Here is a 9,557-nt window from a genome sequence, read left to right as displayed (position 1 = left end):
CGTTAGGCACTTTTGAGTGTCAGCTAAAACGAAAAAGGAAGTCGAGGTTGAGAAAAACAGATGGCTATGTGTACATGTCAGATACCATTCTGGACAGCTGTTTTGGAAACTCAGGACCAATTACGGATGTTAAGGTTCATCCAATGAAAACTCAGACACAAGGACAAGTTGATGAACTGGCAGTTCCTTGGAGGCTAATTGTTACAACCCACATTTTTATCTAGTCAAAATCAATAGTGAAATTTTCAAAATCAAGTCCAATGAAGACTTGTATGAAATAAATCATTTTTATTGGGACTTGATTGACCAAATCATTTTATTTGGATTTATTTTGCAATTGGCAAAATATGAAGGTTGAATTGGATATATTTAAAAGTTTGGAATTTATTTATATACTTTTGGAAGTTTAAGGATTAAAGGTTACTAAAAAGTAAAGTTAAGGGACTTAATTTGCAATTATGGGATTGTGGACAAATTAATTCAAACCTTTGACCCATTTTTTTTCTCATTTTACACCAAAACACACACACACAATACGGGAAGCAGAACCGGCCGAGAAAGAAGAGAAAAAGAGGAAAAGAAAAAGGGAAAAAAGGAAAAGAAAAAGGAAGAAGAAGGGGAAAAAGAAAAGGAAAGGAGGTAAGGTTGATATCTTCAAGTTGGGTTTAATTTTTCCATTTGTCTTAGATGATTAAGTATGGTTTATATTAAAATTTTTAGGGTTTTATCATGTAATAATAAAATGTTAAATTTATGTGATATATGTACGATTTGGAGCTCAAGCTTAGGGATTAATTATGTTTCAATTTTAACAAGGTGTTTAGGCAATGAAAATTTTGGAAACCCTAGAATCCGATTTTGGGGATTTTAATTAATTAATTGTGGAAGTGATTATCTAAATGGAATATTTCATTTGGGAGTTGATTTTAATGAGCAAATGTATATTAGATGGGTGGAAATTATGGTCACTAGTTTCATTAAATTGGAAAGTAAAATTTGTTTTAACTTGGGAAGAAGGTTTTGTTGATAAATTAGTTATTAGAAAGGGATTAGAAAGTGGGATTAGCTCCATTGATCAAAAGAATATTTGGGAATTTATTCGAGCATCGACCAATTTTGGTTAAGTATTATAGAAGTAGATTTTAAAGTTTCTTAATTTAATAGTAGTTGATTAGCCATCTTGTTATGTATTCCAGGTGGTGACGAGGAAGTTGGAAGAGCCTATCGACCAGTTTAGGTTCAGCTTGTGTTATGTGAGTGGATAAGTTTATTTTTTTTAGAAATAAGTATTTATTTAATTTTGAAGTTACGTATTTTATAAGTTGAGTTGATAGCATGATTTTTTTAGAATAAAACGAATTTTATTATCAAATGTTTTTAAAAGTTAAATTCAATTCAATAAAATCCTTTCATTGACATATTATTTTAGTATTAAATATTTCAGTATATTCAAAGTTATTTTTAAAACCACCAGAAAGTACCCAAGTGATTTTACCCTCGTCTGCACTGGTGTGAATGTGTTTCCACAGTGTATGACTTCATATGGTTATTTTACCCACTCTGCGCTAGTGTGAATGTGTTTCCACAGCGTATGATCAGTATAGTGATTTTACCCGCTCTGCACTATTGTGAATGTGTTTCCATAGTGTATGACCATTTTATAGCGCTGCGCACGTATGATCAGAATTTCAGAATTACAGAATTTCAGAATTTAATGACCTTGCTATGTATATCGAGATTAATCGATACACGAGTATGGTTATTCAGGGTACATTTTTGGTGTGATGTTCCAGTATTACATAGCTTGTCAGATTTTAGAAATAGATTTTACAGTATTTAGTTGATTCAGCTGAAAGAATGAAGATTTTAGTTTAACGTATTGTGAAAGGAAATTTTTACTATTTACTAGTATTTAGAAAGGTGTTATAAATGTTAAAGTATAACTTTTACAAATATCCACTCACTGAGTCGCAAGCTCATACTTTTGTCACCTCATTTCTTATCAGATAGAAGCTGCGTTGAGTCATATCAGAGCCTGTCGTTGACGAGTTGAGCTTCATCGTGTCCTTGTTTGTATGTCTCATTTTGTTAATTCATACAGCATATATTTTGGGGGTTAATGTATTTTGTATAAAAAATGTATTAAGTCTCATACCCATTGCCTATTTTGTGTATGTTTTGAAATGGTAAATTTCTTTTTCAGTACAACTCCTTGAAGAATTAGTATTTTGATGGGCTAGTGTACCCTATTTTAGAGTATGTGTATATGTTTGGGATTTTTGGTTTATTTTCAGGTGGTTTTTAGTCCATTTTTTAGAGGAAACTCTGCCGAAATTTTTATAAAATTATAACAGTCAAAGCATGTCAAGTTTGCCTTGATGGTGGGTCCGGCATTTAGCTGGTATCTACCATCGGCGCACGACACGTGTCGGATCCATTAGGGTGATCGGGACGGGTCGTGTCACTAATGCCTCATCGTCAGTCACGTTCTAATGTCAATATGAAGTATGACCAGGTGGATTTTTATCCTGGAGACGATAAAGATGACTCTGGCTTGTACGATGTTACTCTCGACGTGAACATGCACTACCAACCACAAAATGTTCCAAATATTTCTCTAATGAGCAAGTTACAGGTGAATCAATCGTTGGCCACCCACTTAATGTTGACATTTTAGAAGACGGCATGGTTATTGAAAAGAGGCGACCCGCTAAAAATATCACGTTGCAGCTCCTGGCCCCACCAGTGAAATCTCCAAAATCAAAGAAGCACAGGGGTTCTTCAAAAAAGACTACGGAATTTGTTTCACTTGCGGATTTGCCAGAGCCAGAGGAGATCCCAGTGATCAACATGCTCACCAAACCAGTTCTAGCTTGCGTCCCTCTGAAGGTGGTGTTCAGCCGATTTAATGCAGCATTGAATAGCTCTATGATCTGAGCAATCTATGTAGTTTTCATCATGGATTTATATTTGATTAGACTGGTTAGTTTAGATGTTCTTTTTTGAACTATGATCAGTTTGTTGCATTGTATAAGTAATCTAGATACTATTAATTTGCAGATTACTTCAGGTTTGACGGATGTAAATTTTTTTATCTGTTTTAAAATCATATAAGTGAGTTTATAATTATCCCTATATATTATAGCTAGTTCATTTTTGTACCTCTTTATACGACATTAACTGAATTCAATTAGTATATCATTTAATTTGTATTCATTAACTCAATTTAATTTTTTCCAAATACAATCATGCTCGTTTTGTTACACATTTTTTAATTCTTAATTTAATAAAAGCATGCAATTTACAAGATTAACTATTATATTTTTCTACGACATTTTAAAATTATAAACTATAGTATATATTGGAGGAATAGAAATAAACATAATCAACGTAGAATCACACTCAAACATGTAATATAAATATATCAAAATAAAAATAAAAATAGTGGAATTCAGACTAAGTCCCAGTTAGAATTACAAGGGTAGAACATGTGATGTGCAATGCACGTGATTTTGTAACATCATTGTTGATTACTTTCAAATTTAAAATTTTACCGCACAAGATATGGAGTGCTTTATCATGCATTCTTCAAATCCAAATCTATAATCTATAATCTATTATGAAGAAATAATATAGAATAGTATGTCAAAAAATCATTTATAATGTTATTGACAGTTTTAATGAATGAGAACTTTGGAGCCGTAAATTTCAACTATATCCATGGAGTGGAGTACATACTTGAATTAAAAACAACAATTTCATTTTTCTTTTGTAAGAATCTCAGACAATTCGTTCAATGGACAGATAAATGTGAACATAATTATCAGAAGTTGAAGCAGCAACCGGTTACAGGCTTATAGCTCTAATATTAGGAATTCCCGAAGGTTCGACTGGAGAATGGTTCCAAGCAGGGCCTGGGATGTGTACTGGTGCAATAGGAGAGGTGATTGCCAATGCGAGCCGAACTATCTAGTGCATGACATGTAACTTGCGACGGTTCATGGACTAAACATATGATGTCATTATTTTAATGGAAAAAGTCTAATGTTTACACTGGCCAAAAAGTCTCAAATTCCTCTTTTCTTAAAGGAAGTTAAATATGAGATAGAGAAGATGATTGGAATTGGTAAACGGCCATTCAAATTTTACGAGGATATGCTTCGAGCTTGTTAGGATCTAGGAGGCAGTTAAGAATCACACCTAACACTTGTGGATTTTGCCTATAATAACAACTTCCAAGCTATTATAGGAACGACACAATATGAGGATCTATATTGCAAAAGGTGGAGATCACTGTTCATTGAGAGGAAGTTGGAGAAAATAGAATTTTGGATCTAGAAATTGTTGATCAGTTGAGGTCGTTGACAAGATTAGGCTCGGAATAAAAGCATCACAAGACAAACATGAAAGCTATCCTTCTAAGACAAGAAGGGATCTGGAATTTAAGATAGGAGATGAAGTTTTTTTGAAGGTAGCACCAGTGAAGGGTGTCCTCAAATTTGGGAATAAGGGAAAACTGGCACCATGATATATTGGGCCTTTCAAAACTTGAAAGGGTTGGTAATTTGTCATATTGTTAGGCTCCATCACCCGAATAGTAGTGCAAAATGTATTTCATGTATCAATAACTAGGAAATACTTGCACGATCCCATCGATATTGTGAATCATTAGTTGAATGTTTTTATGCGGTGCTAATGATTTGATAACTATCTTTGTAGCTCCAGAATATTTCAGTTTACACTCCTACCAATTATCTGGATATACCAAGAAAGATGTAAAGTGATAATAGATCTCCGCGTTAATTTTTTTTTTTTTAAATATATTATAGATAGATACTTACAATTCATTAATAGGAGGTAACTTACGCCTAGCCTATATTTTTCTTTTCGTTTTTTTATACCCTTTCATAGACGAATTCTATGGCAAACCAATTTATGAGGTCATCCTCACCTCGAAGATAAGAGATCTTTCGATTCAGGAGAGTCAGCAAGAAGCTCAAGATCTGTGCAAAAAGACTTGTCTTGTGAAGAATCACCAATCATTGTATTAGAAAGAAAAGTAGATAAGTTAAGAAATAAGGAAATCTAGTCGATCGAATTTCAATGGCTTCTCCAAGAGTGAAAGGGATACTTGGGAAAGAGAAAGAAATCAAAACCAAGTATCCAACACTCTTTGCCTTACCACATGGTAAATTTTGTAGACAAATTTTTTTAAGGTATAATTGATGTAGAACCGAAAATTTTGTAGCATTTACATATAATGCACTTTAGATTTCTATAGTTAGTGCGACGAGTTTATCCAAATGATGAGCCTTTATGCTCGATACCTCTCAACTCGATCAGCCTAAGAAACTAACCAAGTGTAAAATCTCAACAGGTACTAAATCTCTCAGCTTAATCACCGCACCAAACTAATCAAGTGTAAATTACAATTGAAATCATAATTACTTAGCAGGGAGAAGGGAAAGACCTCAATGGACCAACTGCACCTCTGCTCTAATCCAACAAATTCAGTCATCGATCAAAATCACATGCTTGACAAAACCATATAGGTAATTTAGGTTTTCGATCCAGCTGTATGAGTGTATTAACACAATTTTCTGATTTTAAATGGGGCACATCAGCATGCACGTTGGATGAATCTAGAAATTTTAGAGTACTAGTTCCGATCCCATGTTGTAACCGCCCCATCTGTTGGACGTGTTTTGCAATGTTAATAAATACCGTTGTATGACCACATAAGGAAAAAAAAATTGAAGTTTCATTGATTATGTCGTCCAGGAAAATTTATAATTTGTACCAAACGAATAATGACTATTGAGTGCATTGTTTTGGTTTATTTTTTCACTATCAATCCTATCTCCATCTAAGCGAGGGCCTCTTCAGTCTAAACACATTGGTGCTACACAACATTAATCCGGGTTAATAACCCAAATGGTCACTGAATTTTACAAAAAGTTTTCACGAGGTCATTGAACTTTAAAGATTACCCAAGTCATCACTGAATTTTACAAAAGATTTACATAGGTCACTAAACTACGAAAATCACTCCATTACTCTCCAAACTTTGCAAAAGACTTCCACGGGGTCACTGAATTTGTGATCCCTTGAGAAACTATTTACAAAATTTAGTGATAAATGAGATGATTTTTAATGTTCAGTGATCCCATAAAAACCTTTTGCAAAGTTCAGTCATGACTTGGGTGATTTTTAAAGTTCAGTAAACCCGTGAAAGCATTTTACAAAATTCAGTGACCATTTGGATTATTAACTCACATTAATGCAAATCTTTAAGAAGTTGGGTCCCAAGACCAAACCATTGATTGATGCTATCTATCACCATTGATTATTATAAGTGAAAGTGACCCACTACCACATTGACTTAAATTAATCACCAATCATGATAAATAGCAGTACTCAATTAATTTTAACTATTTACTAACATTAAAATTTTAATCAACTTTAATGCTATTTAATGTTTCACTTTCTGAATTTGCAAACTTCATTAAAGAATTTAGTACAATAGTACGTCTATATTGAAGAATGATTAATGAAATAATTTAATAAGAGAATAGGCTGAACCCAAAAAATTCAATATTTCATCAATGGAAATTTGAAAGGGATTAATCTTCAGACAAATCACAGCCATAGATGCTTAAATCTTCTGTTAAGTGATTTTTACCGAAAATGTTAAACAAAACTGGGGAGAAGTCAATTATAAAATTGGCTTGTAATTAAGAGGGTATTCAAGTCGCTATAAATGCATGAATTTTGTCTTGATTTATTGATGTGGGACATAAAGCATCATTACAATATCCACTCATTTCGAAATCAATTCAAGAATTACCCATGTTCTAGATGACATAACTTACAACACTAGTCTTTTAAAGGAAGTAATAATCTTTAGGTCATCCTATCCATACCGGAGGTTAACCCTAAAAACGACTTCCTTATACCAAGTTTTTCAATCACTCTGGTTAAGAATAACCTCTAAGTATTTTAAGTTATACGAATCAATCCTTAACTTAGCAAGCTGAATTATAGCTCAACATTACATTGTCAAGCAATATACGAGTGGAACTAGAATGACATTCCAGAGTTACCTAAAAGTTAGACTTTCACTCAACATGGCCTTTAGGGGCTAAAAGTTAAAGAGTTTAGTTGACCATGGGCGTTTATGAAAGTTAGATTTATATATATATATTTTAATTATCTTGAAGTTTTTATTTTTTCTTACCTATGTGAAACACTTTTATTTTTTTATTTTCTATTTTTTTTTTGCTAAAACACTTGACTTTTAAGTTCTGGAGAAAAAAAATATAAGGTCAACTTTAATTATTTTATAGAATTCATTAATTAATTAATTTTCTATGGAGAGAAATTATTGGTTAATGGATTTAATCATCACAATAGGAAATTAATTTTCCTTTGAAAATTAAAACCATGATAATAAGGATTTTGGTAACCTTGAGATCATTTGATTATAAAATCTTCACAAATAGATTGAGAAGATGATAACCTTTGAAGAAGTTTTTAACGGCCTAGTCAAATGCTTCATTCATTAGATCTTCTCCCTTGTTCTCCTTTAGGTTATTTCCTTTTGGGAAAATGAAAAGTGGCTAATCCTAAATCTTGTAGAAATATAAAATGCTCAATTAGGATTTTGAAATTGCACAAACTTCCTTAGACTTTATTGTAGTAGAACAATTAAGTCACACACCTTTTATTGAGACCAAGAGAGAGACATAGTCCGGACTCATATGACCCAAAATCCAATAAATATTTCTAATTGGGTCAACTCTTAACTAATTGAGATATATCTATCAATCCTGATTTATTCTACCAAAAAATCGAGATTGCACTCTCGAGTTGAGTGATAGTTATAGAAGCAAATTATGATCCAATAACAATATCTTTTGATTAACGTTCCACAAGTCAACCCCCATTTGACCACCAATATGTTGAAATTGACAAAATGACCATTTTTCCCTTCAACATGTATTATCCTCTAAGTTTCATTTTCATACGGCAAATTCGTTGTGATCAAATCACAATATAAAGTCCAACAATAAGTTGCCTAGGAAAATACCTGAGTAACAATTGTGTCATCTCAATAATTAATGGATTCCACTATCGCAAGTATATGATCTCTAATTGTTTCGGCCCGATTCCCAAAGCACCGAGATCAATCTTCTATTTAAGATTTCACTCATTGGTACTTCAAAGATACATTACTCGCTCAGGATTTAGGCGACTTGTTTGATAATCTATAGTAGAGTCTTATTTCGAAAGGTCACAAACGAGTCATCTACGTCCTCCCGTTCAAAGTGCATCAAAATACGTTATTGTTCTTATTCCAAGATCTAGATAAATCTTGATAAGAACAATGCAATTTTATTAACATAAAGCATCCAACTTTATGTTCTGATTATGAATGATATAATTTTGATCACATCATGAATTGTATCTTACTATACCCAAGCCATTGAGTATACAATTTTTGACATCCTATATGATCATAGAGCCTTAGATAATTGCTTCAAATTATAACACGCAAATAAATAAACGTCAATTCATAATGTGATTTTACAGAATACTACTCAAAGAAAGGGCATCAAACTAACATAAATTTTATTCACAATCCGTTAATCCTTGCCAACCCCTCCCATCCATTGCAACCCTAACGTCATCAACAATTGCTACTGTAAGCCACCACCACCGCCAAACATTGATTAATTCATTCGCCATTGTTACTTTACTTTAAGTCTCAGATATATATTTTGGTTTCAAGATTCTCACCCTGGTTGCCTCTGCATTTTTTGCCTCAGTTCTTGCACATCTAGAAAGTCTCCCTTTATGAATGGTTTAACAAATTCATGAATTGGTGTTTCATTCTTCAAATTTTTGTTATAGTTGGTAAATTTTGGAGACCTGAAAATATTGTTAATGAAAAAGTAAACAAGCCTGAGTGTTCACGAATTGGTGTTTCAATCTTCAATTTTTATTTTTATTTTATTTATTTATTTATTTATTTTGGGGAAATTTCTGATCTTTAGGTTCAACTTGAAGATGCCATATTTGCTAATGAAAAAGAAAAGAAGTGCAATTTTTAACCAAAAAGTCAAAAATAAGAGAAATCCAGAAATTGGTGTTTCTTTCATGAAATTTTGTTTGTGTTTAGTTTTACGAATTTGGGAAAGGCCACATTTACAACATAAAAATAAGAAAGTGTGACTGTTTCACAAATAGGTAACAAATAATGTGACTTCCCAAATGAAAGAGTAGGAAAATATATACTTCTATTGATAGTGTTTTTAAAATTATAATTTTTTAAATATTTTTCCAATCCATATTTTTCTAGGCATAAAAAACTATATTCCCTAAAAACAATTATGTCCCAAATTTTATACTAGTAAATGTCAACATCTTGATTTAAATGTGTATCAATATGTTGATGCATCATATAGTTGTTGTCTAAATTAACCAATCAAATTGCATGAAAGTCGTAGATGAATCTGACACCTAAAAATACATTTATTCACTCGCTATGTTCATTC

The 9,557-nt window shown here is 32.3% G+C and overlaps 1 long non-coding RNA gene across 1 annotated transcript; it reads left to right on the top strand.

Moving 5' to 3' along the window:
- Nucleotides 1-372: 372 nt before the first annotated feature.
- LOC111375400 lies at nt 373-3,135 on the top strand. Its single transcript, XR_002699302.1, has 3 exons — nt 373-639; nt 1,197-1,253; nt 2,007-3,135. It is a non-coding gene; the product is annotated as an uncharacterized LOC111375400 (long non-coding RNA).
- Nucleotides 3,136-9,557: the final 6,422 nt, after the last annotated feature.

Source organism: Olea europaea, unplaced genomic scaffold (assembly GCF_002742605.1).
Source record: "Olea europaea var. sylvestris unplaced genomic scaffold, O_europaea_v1 scaffold1373, whole genome shotgun sequence".
Lineage (NCBI taxonomy): Eukaryota > Viridiplantae > Streptophyta > Magnoliopsida > Lamiales > Oleaceae > Olea > Olea europaea.
This window is presented reverse-complemented; position numbering and strand designations above follow the sequence as displayed.